At 37.9% G+C, this 18,240-nt stretch overlaps 1 protein-coding gene across 2 annotated transcripts in view; it reads left to right on the forward strand.

The window, feature by feature from the left end:
* HDAC9 (histone deacetylase 9) overlaps nucleotides 1–18,240 on the forward strand; it is a 456,537-nt gene that overhangs the window by 163,700 nt on the left and 274,597 nt on the right. The window lies entirely within an intron of this gene.

Consider the following 18,240-nt stretch of genomic DNA (forward strand, 5'->3'; position numbering starts at 1 on the left):
CAGGTAAAAATGGTGCAGTGCCAGCTCCTATCATGGCATTTGCAGCTATGCTGCTTATTATGCAGGACTGAGAAAATAAGCAGTGTACACAAGAAATGGCAGAAATATTTAAATCATGTTATGATTTCATGTTATGACTCCAAGAGCAGCCCTGCTGAGAAGGATGTGGGGGTGCTGGTGGACGAGAGGCTGGACATGACCCAACAATGTGCACTTGCAGCTCATACAGGCAGAGGTGTCCTGGGCTGCATCCAAAGCCCCGTGGGCAGCAGGACCAGGGAGGGGATTCTGCCCCTTTGCTCTGCCCTGGTGAGACCCCACCTGCAGTGCTGCATCCAGCCCTGCGGTCCTCAGCACAGGAATGACATGTATCTATTGGAGACAGTCCAGAGGAGGGCCAACAGGATGATTAGAGGGGTGTAGCACCTCTTGTATGAGGAAAGGCTGAGAGAACTGGGATTGTTCAGCCTGGAGAGGAGGAGGCTGCGAGGAGACCTAATTGCGGCCTTCCAGTACCTGAAGGGTACAAGAAAGGTGGAGAGGAACTTTTTGCAAGAGCATGTAGTGAAAGGACAAGGGGGAATGGCTTCACACTGAAGGAAAATAGGTTTAGATTAGATATTAGCATAAAATTCTCACTGTGAGGGTGGTGAGGCACTGGAACAGGTTGCCCTGAAAACTTGTGAATGCCCCATCCCTGGGAGTGTTCAAGACCGGGTTAGATGGGGCTCTGAGGAACTTGGTCCAGTGTAAGATGACTCTGTCCATAGAATGGAGGTTGGAACTAGATGATCTTTAGGGTCCCTTCCAACCCAAACCATTCCATGATTATATGATTCTATGATTTTGAAATGTAACATGGTAAAAACAGGCTCATGCATGCCTTCTACTTAGTTTTAATAGTAAATTTTCAAGTTGGGTTTTAGTGGTTTTGATAAGCTTTTGAAACAGTAAGAGACAATTCACTTCTCTTAAAATTTATAACTGAAGTGTTTATGGTGGCAGATTTTTATTGAAGCAGTAATTCAACTAACAATCACACTGTCAACTCATCTGTAGGTAGGAAAACAAAAGCAGACATTTGTATTGAACACATATTTCATTGCTAAGAGTTATGGGAATTTTAATTTGTAACCTTTCAAAGGAAATAAGTAACTTCTTTTTCTCTTTCTGTGTAATGATTCCCTCCTCCCAATCAATCAGTTTTTCCCTTTGACATCAATTTTATTCTATTTTTGGAGCTATCAGTTGTAGATAGCAGCAGGCAATTTTCTATGGATTGGACAGATGTGAAGTCTTTATCCTTCAAGTCAAATTGCAAGTGCAGGGAGGAGACTGAAGAATTTGCACCTTTGCCTTGGGGAAGCTCAAATAATTAGTGTTTGATACTTGACTCCATCTTGTCTGTGCCACTTTTAAGCTGGAACAGAAACATCTCCACCAAAGCTTCTCTCCTGCAGTTCTTCTTCCCTAGCAGTGAACACCATGAGCTCAGATAAATTCCCGACAGTAGTACCAGAAACTTTATAGTTTGAATGAAAGCTCAGATATTGCCATAGCTGTGAGCCACATCCTTTGAGAATATATTTCATATATCTTTATGAAATATGTATTCTGATAAGTAATTTTGTTGATTTTTCAAGTTTTCCTACTTTGTATTGCAGCAACTTTCAGCACTTCTCTATATTCACTATGATAAGGGTTATCCTAAATGTTCACTAAAGTAAAATAAAATACAGAAAACATCTACTGATTTTTCACTGGACCTTAAGCTGTGAGACAGACAGATATTTCCCCTGGCTGTATTTTCCATGTGCTCTTTAGGATGGGACACAGGGGTGGACTCCAGAGCTGCTTGAACTAGTGGCAGGAAAGTCCAGTGGCTCTACCAGGAAAAACAACTCAGCCCATGAACTTTACTTTATTGAGAAGTATGAGATACAGTTGCAGCTTTCAGTCTGTCCTGGAAGTCAGAAATTTTGAGCTTTGGACATCTAATGCTCAGCTTCTTGTCAGAAAGTCTATAATAATTACATTTGAAAGGTTTTGATGCAGTGTAATCTGAAGTAAACAAACTTTATAAAAAGAGTGATGGTAAAGCATGTGTTGCACATCTTACATGGTCCAAATGTTGTTTGTCATAAGTGTTCCATCAGTATATGTTTTCAAAAGGAATTTCATCCTTCATGCAACCACACATCCCCATTTAAACATAAGTAAATAAAATTGCTTTCCACATAACTGTAGACAATTTAACGAGCTTTAAAATGGATACTGTAAAAGACTTAAATTTAGTGAAATATCAGTATTCCTTGATTAATGATGTTATGGTTATGAATTATTATATTTATCTTTAATCTGGTGTATTGATCATAATGAGTAATTTGCAAATGGGTTAGTTACTGAGCTGTGTGGAAAATTTCTACATGAAGTGAAAAGACAACAGAAAATAATGTGAAGTGTAATTCAAAAATTGCAAAGTAGCTGGAATTAGGAAGTGTTTTGTTAGTTTCATAGTTTTGTCTTTGTTATTTTTTCATACTCCAGTGTCTACCTCCCCCTTTCCTTTTGTGCTCTGGGATAATTTAGAAATAGCTAGTGATCTCATTGATCCTGTCAGGTGGTATAGTCAAGTAAATAAGGTCATTTAAGGCTTATCTTTAATATGCAATGTCATTATTTTTTCTGTGGGTCAAATCTGCAGGGCTTAATATAATTTGAAGCAGGTTTACTCCTGTCAGCCACTGGCTTAGATTTTGAATTGAACTTTAAAAATTAAGAGTACATTAGTCTTTAGAAAAACATTCCCTAAGTATTATATATAAATGGATAGCACTAATCCTGTCACTTTCTACTCTGTTTTTCCACAGTACCTTTTCTAAATCGATGTCTATTTCTTTTTTTCCCCTCATGGTTTTTTTTTTTCTATTTTACTGCTTTTGACTTGCTATTCTGCATGCAAAATCTGTATATTGCCAAGAACCCTCAAACTCATTTTCCTGTACCTCTTGGAAGCCACTCAGCATTTCTCAAGGTTAGACTCAGTGTTAAAATCATCACAGTTGAGATTTGTTTCTAATTTTAGATGTGACACCATCTTTTGTGACATGATGTGACCATATTTGTAAGGAAAAGGTTAGGACAGCAGGAGTCATATCTTTAGCCTTGTATTTAATATAAAAACAACAAAGATGAGGAAATCTCACAGGAGGTGATTTTGCTGGGCTACTGTCTCTATTCTCATATAAATAAGAAAATACAAAGTAATCCAGGAACTTTTGCAACTAAACTGTCAGGATTTTCATAAAATAAGGATGGACTGGAAAAATCAACATAATAGTTAGTAATATATGGAGATATGGAAAACAAGGGGACAGCTGGCTTGAAGCCAGGTTTATTGATGATGCTTTTCTCACTAGCTCTACTAGTGTATTTGCAGAGCTCATAAAGGAGATCTTACAGCTGAAAGCAATGGTACATTGTAGGCATGACCTAACCTTCATTGCATACCTCTAACATTAGCTCACTATGGTTATTTTAAGCTTTTCTTTTAATATAACCTAGTAATTTCTTTGCTATTTTTTGCTTAGTTGGTATAAAGCACCTGTAAACACCAGGGCTGAATGTCCTGGTAGAATGACAGACGTCACTCCCTTTTGTTATTGTTACTTCTAGAAAGTTTGTTTTATCATGAAAACAGACCGAGTCACTCATCTGAGCTTTTTTCAAAAAAACCTTGCATGCTGATGTTGTATCTTCTCCTTGAGCCGTTTAGCTTTCTACTGCTTGATATTTGTCAATATTCAGCTAATAAAGACTGGTGCCAGTCTTGCAGATCCATGGATGACAAGTTCTGTGAGTTTTTTTCAGTCATGTGTGAGTGTAAGTGCATAGGTAAAAGTTGCTTCAAAATAGTCTCCTGTTGTCTCTGTAGCACCATCCATGCACATGGTTCTTAAAGTAAAAAATAGAAAGTGCCCCTCCACAAGAACACACTCTTGAAATTAAAATGTAAGGATTTAGGAGATTTAGATAGGAAAGTATCCATAGAGAACTGAAGAAGTAGTTGAAATTTGGACACCTAGACATGTTCAAAAAGCTTTGCTGTATGCTCTGCAAGCTCATCCTGTTTGGTGACGTTGAACATATGCTTTTAAGTCATTGCATCTTGTTCAGTCTCAGACTGATAAACAACGTGGTTTTTCCCAAAGTGCCATTTTTCTGTGTTTGTTTTTCTAGCAGACTTCCAAGTTGCACAGTAACTATCCCTTTTCTGCAACCACCTTCCACTCCTCCTTTTCTATTCAGAGTGCAACTCCTTTCACAGTGGAAAGAGTGTTTTCTGTTATGTAATAAAATGCCTACCTTTGTTTCATGTTTGCCAAAACCACGGTATTATACCTCTCTGTTTTCCATATAACAAAGGCTAAAACTGCCTCTGGAGAGATTACACATGGTGAATATTAAGTATACAAGCCTTATTGTATGTTGTCAGTATCCTTACATCTGCTTTGACATGGTGAGTCAAAAGGAAATTATGCTTTTTGGATGCTTTCCCTTTCAGTTGGGATTGCACCAATTTATCACATGAAAATGTTGAATTCAAGAATCGCCTCTGTTATTTAAGTGGCAAAACAGGAGAGGTCGCTACCCTTTTGTTGACTTTTAAAGAAGTAGATGTTTCTGGAGGAAAGAGACACAAGGTTAAGAGCAATGAAACTTAAAATGTGAGATGGTTTCTGAATGCTATAACCACCATTGTCCTCTCCAAAAAAAAACTGAACGGGATGTGATAAAATTGTCTGTGTTTGAAGTTTACTTTGAATTTGAGGACTCAAAGGGAGAATTTCAGTAGTTGAGACAACAAATCCTGCAGCATCTCTATAGACAGAGGAAAGATGAAAGTTTGCAAGTACAATAAGAAAACAACCAGTAAAAAAACACATTCTGAATTATGTTTGATGAAGAATGTTCAGGCTGTTAATAAGTAAAGAAATTGCAGTGCACAATGTCTATTAAAGGATCAAAGAGGAAGTGGAAAACGTGTGAAATATAGTGATAAATATAGACTGATGAAGATTAAAACAAAAAATTAGTGATCAGAAGCTTCTAGGAGAAGAGATTGTGGAACACTTTTTGCAGAAACTATAGAAAGTAAATACAAGAGAGAAAACCGTCAATGAGAGAGGCATTCATCTATGTGTGAAAAGAATGGCAGAGCTGATAAACGTTTGACATGATCCGTTTTTTAAGGAATGTTTTGCATCTCTTTTTGAGTTCAACATTCAGCAGAGATTATGGCAGTTAAAACCTTGTGAAGCGAATTCCGAATTAGTGGGTTTGGAATAATATGAATTCTAATTATTACAGGGTATTTTCTTAGCTGGCAGCAGGCCAGTGGAAGAACTTTTCTTGCAGAAGCAGGCTGTTGGCAAATCTGTGAAATATCTCCCAGCACCTGGCAATACAGGAAAGGAGCAATGGTGATGGTAGTGCAATGACAGTACAAAGTCAGAACCTCTTCTTTTATCTGATGGGAGGCACTTTATGTTTATCATCACTACAACAAGGCCTCTTCCAAGTAATTTTTTCAGCCTGGTTGGAACTATCTTGGCTGTATGTATAAACTCCATACTTAGGGAAGAAAAAAACCGTATTACCTGGTAATGTCAGTGATTTTCTGAGCAGAGGAGCTCAAATACTTGTATTGACCAACGAAGGAAAGCTTTAAGCCAGCTTTTGAAGAACAGATAGGTATTTGCAGGCTTCTTCACAAACAAGAGAATAGCATGGGAGAAACCTCAGAAGTGTCTTTTGTCTGAGATTTTACTATGTGAAGCACAGAGGGAGTCATCATTTCAGCTGTGAATGAAAGGTGGAGTTAAAGGAGAGGAGCAGGACAGACAGTTGTGTTTGTGCAATAATGAAGAAAGACTAACACAAGGAAGGCAAGCTGTAGAAAAGATGGGCCTCAGTTACTGTTTTTTGCCTTGGAAAACACTGTCCTTTTTGTTGGGAGTAGTAAACAAAGAAGGAAAGGATTGCATTTATAAATGGATCCCACAATACAAAGTCTGTTCTGGTCAGTTTGAAAAGAACATCCTACAGAAATACTTACCCTGTTTGTAAATGAGGTTTCCAGACTCATGGGAAAGGTATCCAGAGGACAGGTTAATTTAATGTTGACGAGAGCAGAGAAAATTTATCATGGTCAATCTTTGTTTAAATATTATTCCAAAAATAGACCAAAAACTATCTGACCATGCCAGGTTTGGGCTGGAGATGAAATAGAAGGAGCAGGCATGTATGGCCACGGCTTCAGCTGAATGGGAAGAAAGGTCCTTCAGTTGAACTCATTAACTCATCAATGTAAATCAAAGGTATTAATTTGGTTTTTAGGTGTTTGTTTTTTTGGTTTTTTTTTTATTCATTGTCTTGAGCTAAAATTGATGATTTTTTTCTTTAGCACCAAGCATTTAGTGTCTATGTAAGTGAGATTCACTGCTTGCCACAACTATTGCTAAGATCTCTTGTTTCTACTTGTGAAGGGTATATCAGCAAGTTGTAAGCCTGGGACTCTAGAAAGACATAAAATTTTTTTAGTTTTGTTTTTTTTTTTTTTTTTTTGCAAGTGGCAATGTTCTGTAGTTTACAGAACTACATAAGATGTTCCAAAAAATAGGACAAGTTAAGGCAGCACAGGTAAAAACAAAAAGCTTTTGAAATATGAAAGCAAGCACAGTCTTTTTGTGCTTGTCTCTGGCTTTTGAAGAAAAAGCATCTACTCTTGTGGTTTAGAGAAATCATATGCAATTTTTTTCTTGGTAATAATCATCTATCTGAAGTAATGTAGGCACTAAAAAGCATTGATAGTCATGGGTAATAATCAGTGTTGCCAATTCCCAGTGGAAGGATGCAGGTTATCAGTTGCTAACTGACTGTGTGCTGTAGAAATAGTTTGGCAAAAGCATTTTAGCCTAAAGAAAGTGTACGTTCTCCACTCCATGATGTCTGAGCACCCTTAAAGCACTTGTGTTCTAAACAATAATGTCAAATATACTGCTTTTTATTCCCATTGGACAGATGGGGAACTGAAACATAGGGTGTATGGGATCCCTGATCACTGGAAATCTCTGATCAGCAATTGCTACTCAAGACCGCTCAATCCTAATCCCCTAACAATTTTCGTTTTTTTTAAATATTCATTAACCATCCCTCATGGGCACTTTTAAGAAATACATGATGAATACATAGATGTAAAAATGTCACACTATCTTTTTGAATGCTATCACAGGAAAAGTAGAAAACTATATGAAAAACAAATAGTCAAAAAAAGTCCACTAGTGTTTTGTATGCATCTCATATCTTAGTGAATGAAATGCAAATTTTCTTCTTGGTACTGCCAGACTAGGACTCTTGCAGGGCTCGCTTTCTGCCAGTGAAAAATTACATTGCTTCAGGTAGAGGAAAAAATGTTACTTTGTCAAATATGGGAACTGGTCATCCATGAGAGTTAGAAACAGACTGTTTCATGCTCTGAATGACAGGGAATGGCATAAGCCATGTTCAGGCTCGTTTGTGGTGTTGTATGTGAAATCAGGTAATGATACTGTACTTTCCAGGATGACAAGGGTTCAATCCTCTTACAGATTGGGTAAGATACTGTCATATCTTGCCTGCAAATAGCAAATTTGAATACTGTATTATTAATTTTAATGATGGACAAAATTAATTCTCTTCAAGTCTGCGTTGAGCAGAACAGCAGATAACAGCAGTGTATCGTTTTTCTCTTCCAAAGACAATGAAAATACATGTAAACCTTATCAAATGGGGTGGCCACATGATGTGGATTGTTTATCCCCCTCTCCTGTGATGCCAGCAGTGTTGGGAATGTCTCTTTGTCCTCTCAGTGCATTAAATGGCACACTCTGATTACTGCCTCCTCTGAGACAGGATTACAGGCGGGTGGGGGAGTTTTGCACACAACCATTTAAAGATGCGGAGGAAACGAGTCCCTTAGCTGGTCTAAGTCCTAGGGTAGCCTAAATTTCATCTGAAGTTCTGTGAAAAGTAATGGCATCAGATGAAGTCTTGTAGAAGTTGCCTAACCCAGTATTCCTTTTACTGCATCATCAGAAAATAGCGTTCTGTATTGAAACTAATTAAAGAATACTGTTCTCCTTTTCAGTGAAGACCTTAATTGTTTATTTAACTAATGCAATTTAGATCTATACCAACATGGCTACAAACTGTTAGAATCTTGAGGTTTTAAAATAACCTGTTTGGAGTTCTAAGACTTTTTTTCCCCCCATAGTGTCCAAAATCTATTTGAGTGCTGTTGGCTTTGGGCATATCTTTAAATGATGTTGGCTAGTTTGAGTAGTCAGTTATGTTGGTTATATATTAGCATGGCCATATAGATTTTCTGTATTCATTAACGTTTTCAATATGCAAATCTTCTTGAATACCTGTCATGTCAGTTGGTAAAAAGAGTTCTGCGTTAGTATAGCACTGTCAGGAGTCCTTTGAACTTCTGTCACTGTGCTTGTGGCTTGATGAGGCAGAGGACCTCACGAGGATAAAAAGTTCTTGATTTTCATGCTTGAGCTTTTGAGGTCTTGCTTTTTTTGTTTGTGCTTTTTGAGGTGTACTGGAAAGCTGATCAGATCTAATCTGATTTCCTTTCAAATGAATAAATACATGGAAAACCTTGCCATCAGAACAAGGACGGCAATGTAGCAGGAGCAAATAAGGAACTCCTTAACATGATGTTGCCAGTGAAGCCTGTGTCCCATCTGTGTAAACTTCATTCTACTGATCAGCAGTGCAGCAGTGCCAAGACTGTGGCAATAGCTGGTTTGATTTAAATGTTCCACAAATGTGTTGTTTAGCACACATGGTCTTCTTTAGAGGATGGTCATATTTAGGATGCTGGAGAAATGGCTTTCCTCAGATTCATGCACTAGAAACACATTCTTTTTCAATGCCACTTGAAAAGAAATTACTGAAGGAGTTACCATGATCATTCAATCCATCCCTCTGCAGCTGCAGGTCACTCTGAAAGAGGTACATAGCCACTAGTGGTCTACTGACCACCTCTATCCTTTCCTTCGCCTCGTGCTGCAGTCTTATGCACAAACCCCTGTGGCATCCTGTGACAAACTTGTGGTCTTTGGATCAGAAGGCAAAGTACCACAAAACAGCTGAGTTCCAGAAAAAGGGTGTGAGAATTGAAAGCACATCCCAAACTTGTTTGTTGCTGGTGCCTGCAGTGCTAAATAAGTTGGCAAAAAATGCAATGGGACCCATAGGACTGTAAAAGATTGACTGATGAAATATTTCTGTTGGCAACCATCCTGGTATATTTCTAGCCTGATATTCTTGTTGGTAGGTATGCCTTGGAGATTTCCCCTTGCAAATATAGCTCAACTTCTCAGCTTATTCATTCTCTGTTGGGTCCCAGAATAGCATACTGTCTCTCTGAATTGCTGGAGGCTTTCTGCTGCATCTGAGAGGACACTAAATGAAGAAAAGTACATACAATGATTTAGGCCCCAAGTCAATAAAATACTCAGTCATCACATTTGAAATGAGACACTTGTGTACCTTTTAGCTTATTTTTTTTGTTTACATCAATGTATTTGTGCTTTATTATTTCAAGTATAGTGTTTGATAGCAGTAGCTGAAAGTGCTTTAAATCAGTTTAAATTTTTATACACACACATATGAGATTTATACATGTAACATCTTTATGAGAAATGAGCTTTGTATGCCTGTAAATAGTGATTGAAAGAAAACCGTGTGATTAAATAGCTTACATTTTAGTAATAGTAGCATTTTATTTGAAGTTTCTAAATAAAACCAGCTCTGCTGTGTTACTTCAAGTAAATTACTCCTTAAATGCAAGGTTGTCACATTTTTGTATAGTCCAAAAACGGAGACAAGCATTTCTTTAGAATGGTAAGCAAATTAATATTATAAACCATGAGGATGTTATTTTTAGAAGCATTCTTACTGGCAATTAAAATAAAAAATAAAGCTTGACCAAACTTAAGCCTGTTTCATCACACTGGTAATTAACTTTCAGCCCTATTATTACAGCACATCTATTTTTAGTTAAGGCGGTGCCCAATTTTGCTGCACCCCTTTTTCAGATAACACAAAACCAGTCTCATGGCTTTAATCATCCTTTGTCATCTGAGATGTGGAAAGCTGCCTCAGTCATGACAAGTAAACCATTTGCTAGCTGTATGTTCACTTTTTAGTTGCCCAGGTTTTCTGTCTCCACCTTTTTAGCTTTTCTTTTTTTTTCTGGAATTCTGGCAGAGGTAAGGAGAAAAAATGGAGAATACTATAAAAGTTTAAGATAATCTGGGTTGGGATTTATTTATTCATTCCTGTGAACACTGTCCATGGGTGATACATGCCACCTTGATCTGTCCAGCTTTTGTCCCTGGATACTTTTATCCAAGACTGTCACTTACCCTGTGTACAGCACAGCCCCTGTGTGGGCTGCTCAAAATGCACTCCTTTTTTTCATAGACTAATCATAACACTTTGTTTGGATTATATTCAGATTAAAAAAAAAATCCAAATCTGTGTACTTAGTACTGAAATGTACTTCGCAGTTCATTTCACTGGCAAGTGCTTTAACAGGAAGAGAAGGGATTGAAAATGAAGTGCAGTAATAGCATGCACAGACCAGTCCATTTGTGACTGACAACTTGTGTGAGACCTGGTTTGTGATAGTGCAGATCCTCTTATTTGTTGACTGAAAGGTGTTGTTTTCCTGCCATTATCACCTGCCCTGCCATCCTGTTCTCTCGACTACCAATCAGCAGGGTATGAAGTGTGTCGATGACTGCTACACTATTTTTAGAACAGGCCTTGAGCCCAAGTTTGATTCGACATTTTGAATGGTCAGAAGCTTAAGATCATCTAAAATAGTCTGTCTTCTCTGCTCATGGCATTGAGATTCCAGCACTAGCAGGTTACTTTTCACGTATTACTTAATTTTTGGATTGTCCTTTCCCAGCAGCAATTAGGGTTGAAGTTGCTGTAAGAGCTTTCCCCTCCCAGATTCTTTGCAAGACATAAATATATCTGATTGAAGTTGATTAGAATGGGGATATTATCTGAACATGGATTCAGTATATTATCTTCCTGCTTCCCCATGCTTTTAATGCAAATTATCAGTTCCGACCTGTGCAAATTTTTAGCCACTGCACAGTGGTTTGAGGCTCAGAACAATCTGGCAGGTTTTTTGTGAACAATTCTCATTCTAGGAAATTAGGGCTTGGGACCAGCCTTGTCCCTTTGTCCTAGAGAGCTCGAGCACCTGCACCTTTTTCCTTTCAGCCAGAGATGGGGCAGATGAGGGACATGTGGAAGGGAAGCAGCAACTGCAGCTGCCCACATCTGCCTGCTGAGGTGTGACTTTGCTGGGCATTTGCTGCAGCTTCCCTCTCCATTTGTTCCATCCCTTCTATGGGACCGAGTGCCTAGCAAACTGATCATTGCAAGATTTGGCTAAATCAGCTTGAAGAATGGATGAAAGCCTTCTTAGGGCTGGTTTGGCCTCAGGAATACCAGTTGCATGCCTGTATTTACATTATTAAGTCAAGTTTGTGATACATTTTGGCAGTGCCATTGTACATTCTAAAGGTATTTTCACTTGCAATAAGTAGCTGCATTAAGATTTACAAGGTGATTTGTTTAGTTAAAGGGAGAGGTTATAGTTACTTGAAATGTGTTGTAATTTTCATTTCAGTTATGAAACCTTGCTTTCAATTGTATTTTGATTTTTTCCCCTCTTTTGCAATCTATAAATTTGGTGGTTACACAAGAAAAATTAAGATAATATTGCTCCTCAGAAGAAATGCTGGTTCTACTGAAATCAGGCAAAATATTTACAGTTCACCCAATGAAGTCACAGTTTCATCCTTTTAGCATTGCCACAAATTCACCAGCACAGTAAAATCAGCTTCCAGGCTGGTGAATACTGATTACATTTTGCATTGCAGATCTGTTCCTTATCAAAGTTCAAGAGGATGAAGAAAATTAGATGAAAACTGGATCTGGGTTCACATTTTGAAACATTTTGAAAAAAAAACGGGAGAGGATTGCTGCCAGCTAACCATGAGAGTTTTGTGTGGTTTCATAACGCCATTATTGACCAGTATGAGATATGACCTTTTCAAAGCTCAGCAGTGGTCAATTTGTTACTGCTCTCAGGGGCATGTTTGTGCATCCAACGCTGTTTCTCCATGTGCTTGAATGCTCCCCTGTGAGGGGTTGAGATGCTGGGAGAGGAAGGAGATCCAAGCAGGCAGCACAGTGGAAGAGACTGGTGTGTGCCCACAGCCAAGCACGTGGTCTGGCACCTCAGGTCCATTCCTTGGCTCACACATTAAAGGAGGCCCTTTTTAGAGCTGTATGTAAAATGTTTTTTCTTGGCCAAGCTTCCACTGGCTTGTACTGACAGTTCTCTGACTTAATTTTAATTTTTTTTATATTTAAGAAAACATCTTGTTCCAAAATTTAAGAGAGTAATTGTTCCAATCTACATTGGTATCTATTTACTATAAATCCACTATAAATCTACTATAGCTTTATAATCTGCTTAAAATATATTATGTAAAGCCACCTACCTCATCACTTCATGAATCCAAGCCTGTATTTAGAAAGACTCTATTTTTGAAATCTAATTATTTGATTTAAAAGGGCAGCTTTGAATAGCAAAATGTAGCAAACATTTTGTGGGTTCTTCTTTTTCCCCAAAGGCTTTTTTCCCAAGTTATTTACAGTGCATTCCATTGTTCTGCTCTTGTAAAAACTTATCCACTATCATAGGAAAGTAAACATAGTTTGGATTAAAAAAACAAACCAAAACTCAAGCCTCTGCTTTTCAGGAGAGGATGATTTCAAATAATAAAATTATTTCTGATATATATTACTATGGAATTTATTATTCCATCAATTTCATCAATTAAGCAATACTCATTAGTTCTTATTAGTGTTGAAGGTACCTGAAGTGGGAACTGGCTGGTGGACATGGATGTACTTACATTAATGACTGGACTCAATGATCTTAGAGGTCTTTTTCAATCTAAATAATTCTATGATTCTACCCCTATGATCTGACCTTTTTAGAGTCATGAGATAAGACCTGTCTTGGAGTCCTACAACAAAACCTGCCTTAAGCTTGACATACAGAACTGTTTAAGCTTTCTTTTCAGAGATGTGGTCAATATTGATGTAAAGCTCATTTGTAAGTTGCTGCAGTGGTTCAAGCATGCTTAAATGCATGTCCACCTCTGGCTTGAATTCTTATAATCAAAGAATTTTTCGTAAGGCCTTATTTCTTAAAAGAAAGACCATTTTACTACACCACTGGACATCTTACCCTATGTATTGTAGACAATGCTAAGCCACCTCTGAGCTTCTTCAATAAACTTAGTATCATAGGTCTTTGAGTTTCCAGTTTTCAAATGTTTTCCAAACCCATTTTATGCATGTGGCATGTCTAGCCATCCTGTTTTTCAGCATTCTTTTTCAAGTATTTATACTGGGAGAAGTTACAGTATCCCATGATATTCTACGATATGTATATCATCTCACTGCTGTTATTCGGTACAAACTTGTTATATTTCCAAGGATTTTATTAGCCTTTTTGGTCCTGGTGTAATCCTAGGATCTTGTATTTGGTTGGCTGGCTTCTGCTATGATTCCAAATCCTTTGCATGGCCATTGGTTTCCACAGTTCAATTCTCCAGGCAGCAAGTGTGGCCTACATTTCTTGTCTTAAATCCAAAAAAAACCACTTAAACCCGGGCATATATTCCAAGCTTGAGAGGGTGATCCTATTGGTTTTCCAGCCATAGAGATTTAGTAGTCTGTTGTCCAGGAACAGTGACCAGGTTGATCTGACCTACCAGACTACCCAGTATCAGGAGTGCAGTGCAAAACCCTGCGTGGAGGTTCAGATTATCTTCTCATTAGGTGTGCAACAAGCTTGAAATGCCTGGAGGATGCTGTACCTATTGGCAGCTGTCCCAGGTGATGTGCTCGAGGGCTCCTTTATGCATGTCCACCCAGGTGTGCCTGGTGGAGCCAGGCACAGCAGACACAGCACTAATGTCTCTCTAAGGAAGATGGGCATAGCCATGAAGGGCCAGGAAATCTCATATTGCTCCTATCTCCTCTAAACTCATTAATGGCATAAAAGGGACAAAGCGCTTTGCTGGTCCGAGGCATTTATTTGTCAGTATCTGATGTTGCTTTGGCTTGTGTTGTTAATGTGCAATTTACCTCAGTCTTGCCACAAAACATGGAGATTTTAGTTCCAACCTGCTAAATGACTTTGTCAACAGAATAAATGAATTTGTATGTTTTTCCTAACCTAAATATTTCTTTCCTTCATAGCTCTGTATTAGTGTTAGGGTCTTTTTATTATTTGAGCTTTGTGATTCAGGAAAGTACCTTTGAATTTATGAAGCACTAAAGCATGTGCTTTACTTAAGCTTTGTGCTTATAATCAACTGTGTGCTGTTGAGGTGTTGTCCTGAACCTAAGACTCAATTTCTAGTAGATTTATATATGAACAAAAAGTTATATTTTAAGAGGAGAAAGAAGTGATGTCATCAACTAGTTACAAAACCGCTGAGCTAATTTGCATGAGAAAACTGCAAAAACTCATATTCTTATATGAGATGATAAGAGAGCCATACATTTATCTAGCATAGCACTTCTTATCCTCAAAACTTCCTGAAGTTTTATTCTCCCATTGTTTGTCACAAAATCCCCTAAAGCTACAGATATGCCTTTCTTTGTCCCAGAAAATTCCTTTGAAGCTTGAATTGAGCTAAAACACTAGAATTGCAGTTTTCTCTTCACTTAAAAAATGTCCATCACATGGTTTCACAGCACTGCAAAGGAAAAGCACAGGCAATGTCAAGGCTTGCTACACAGAGAATTGGGCAGAAACATTCCTGTGCTTTGTATTTCTAACCAGAGCACATGGATTAAGTGATCCATTTTAACTTCTCCAGAGACTTGGAATATGGTCCCTTAGTTCCAAGAGGGAGCAGGACCAGACCATTACAGCATCTCCCCTGATTTCTTTCTGCTCCCAAACCATCTGTCTCTCTGTGGTAATAGTCTTTTGCTGTTCGTTAACATAGTTAATCCTCTAACATAAGCTGTAGTAATTTATGCTGGATGTTTGGGTTTCGCGTGGTACTAATGGTATCTAATATGGTACCTAATGAACTGTGGCTTCAGAAACATCTGTTCCATACAATAGTTAATTTTTTTTTTTTGGTTGGTTGGTTGGTTGGGTTTTTTTTTTTGGTTGTTTGTTTGGTTTTTTTTAAATCCCAGTGATTAGATACACAGAAATAGTTAGGAAGTCTTTAGGCTGCAAAGATTAGAACTCAAACCTTTGGTACTGAAATAGGCCAAATTTAATACTACTCATGCAACCTTAATTTAGCTCCCACTTGTTTATGAATTGTTTGATAATGATGCATGTTATTACTTGCTGCCTTTTCACTTGCCAAATGAAAAAGGGGCTGAAAGAAGGTTGAATGGGACACCTGTAAGACTGCAATGTCCTCATTTAAGCATATGACTAGAGGCTAGAGAACATCTCTTTTTAACGTGTTCAATATTTATGTGATACAATTGAGCAATAGGATTAAAAACATCTATGCAAGTATTCCTTTACAAGTAAGAAAACTGCAAAAGTTGAAACTAGATTATTAATATTAATGAAGGCTATGCTCCAGAATAACATGAGTGAGAAATGGGATATGCTAAAAACAACCAGTAATATACTGTTTATACTTTGAAAGGAAAATAAAAATTAAAAAAAAAAAAAAAGAAAAAGGAGAAAAGTATTACTTAATTATAATGTTGCAGAGTTAATAATGCAGTAGAAATCCTAGCTCTTTCTAATTTGAGGGCTTAATTTCTTAGCCTTACTGTTGCAGTAAAGTGGTTTCCAGATTTAATTTCCTTATATTTATTTGTTTTTAACAACTCAGAGGGAAAATAAGAGAAACACATTGTGAAAATGCTGTAATGAGATCACAGTGCTACTAACATGCCTAATGTTTTCTATAAAGTGGCTGATTGCATTTAGAGTCACCTCAGCAGCACTAAATCATTTCAACAGTTTACTCTCACCACCAGTGTCATTAACGTTCTCCCAAGTTTAGGAAATGTGTTTGAAAAAACAGAAAAAATCCCCTCATGTTCCTGTATGAAAATGTCACCTTATAACATCCATAGCTTTAAAAATAAAACCCAGATTTTCTTCAGGCATGAACCCTTTATCCTTCCCCTGTGGGGACTCTTAAGGATCTCTTTAAATTCACGTGATTCTGCAGTTAAAGTCTGGGCTGACTCAGCAAAGTGTTTAACTATGTGCTTAAATTCTATTGCAATCAATAGAATTTGAGCATGTGCTTAAATATTACGTTGAAAAGAAATGGATTTACACATGTTTTAAACCTAAGCATGTACCAAAGTAGGCTTATAATATGTCAAAGCAAGTCGGAAGAATTCAGGTTGTAAAAGCCCTACCTTTGGGGTGACTGACTTCATAAGTAAAATATTTTGATATAGTTTTTATATATCATCTAAAATGTAAAGCATAATGCTTTAGTTCTTATGGTCTGTGAATTAGTGAACATAGGATAGTTTATGTGTTTGTCAGTTTAAAATACGTACGCCAGAATTAAGAACACTTGCAGCTAAATATCTAAATGTACATTTTCTACTCTTGAATATACTTTGCTTTTAGTTAGTTACTGAAGTATTTGAAGTCATTTAGAGCTGTGAAGGCTATCTTTAAAAATGCAGCTGCATATATAAGAAGTTATAAACACATATGGGTACCTAATACCAGGATCCCACACTCCACAATTTTCCATGTTCTGACCTGTTTTTAACTTATTCCTCCAGTGTTTCCCTGTAATATGAAACTTGATTATTTTGAGGCGCTGAATCACCAAACAGCGTCATGTTCTGTTTGGCTGAAGGGCATAAGCAATTCCACTTTTTTTATTTACTCCTGTCTATAAAAAGCTTTTTCTGCATTAGAGGAGATTTCTGTTTCTACTGGTGATGCCCCTTGCACTGTGTTAAACTGCCCTGTACCATGGAAGGGCCACATATTTCCCACAAAACATTTGGGTATTTTTACTTTCCAGAGAAAATGTTTATGATACCAAATTGTCAGCAATCAGTGGTGCTGATGGTATGTGTTATGCTCATCTGAAATCTTGCACTGTAACACCCTACCTGTTACTGTGCTGCCACTGCCCCTGTGCCTGCTCATGCCCCTCTGTGGAGCTCGGTGGATGCCATCTGCAGAGCTTCACTGCTTCCTCAGCAGCAGTGCTCCTGTGGAAAACAGGGGTAAGGGGAGAGAGGTGCCAAGGAGAGCAGGGTGGCAAGAAGTGATAGGTGCTAACTTGAGGATTCTGCAGGGAAAACCCCTGCTGCTGCCAGCTCCTGTGGTCTCTGTCTGTCCAGGGGGCAGGTCCTAACTCTCAGCAGGACAAGATGATTTGGCACATAGTGGAAGCAAAGATTTGGAATGATGGGAAGACTTGAGCCACAGACTTCTAGGTGCCATCAAGTAGCCAAACATCACAGGAGTGTGACAATACTTCGTTATTGGGAATCTTTTCTTCGGTAACACAACTGTGAGAAGTATATTAAAAAATATAGTGCCCTTGGCTATGATCTATCATATAAGTTAAAGAGCATACAGAGGATTCTTCACCAAAAGGCAGAAGAGAACCTCAAATACTGGGCAAATTCTTGTGTCTTCAGGAGCAAAATATTGTGTTGATAGTTGAGAATTGGGTGGATTTCTAGAAAGCTCCAATACAACTTCTGTGTTGTCTTCTTGATTACCATGAGGAATCCCATCCCAATGGCCACTGTTGCTCCCGTAGAGCAGGGACATGGAAGTGGACTCTTAATTTTGGTAGGAGAGTAGTCAAGCTGCTGTATAAAAGAGGTAGCAACAGGCTTTGGTCACCTGTATAAAAAGTGCTATAGGACAGGGTAGGACTCTGAGAAGTACTGTCTGTAACACTGAAATGAAAGTTATCAGTTTGTAGGTATATTAATCATCAAATGAGATGCAACTTTTGAAATACCAGTATGAAAAATGAACTTTGCATGTGTGAAACTTGCCAAACCACAGAGGAGCATGGTGCTGTT

Source organism: Coloeus monedula (assembly GCF_965178545.1).
Source record: "Coloeus monedula genome assembly, chromosome: 1".
In the NCBI taxonomy this organism is placed as follows: domain Eukaryota; kingdom Metazoa; phylum Chordata; class Aves; order Passeriformes; family Corvidae; genus Coloeus; species Coloeus monedula.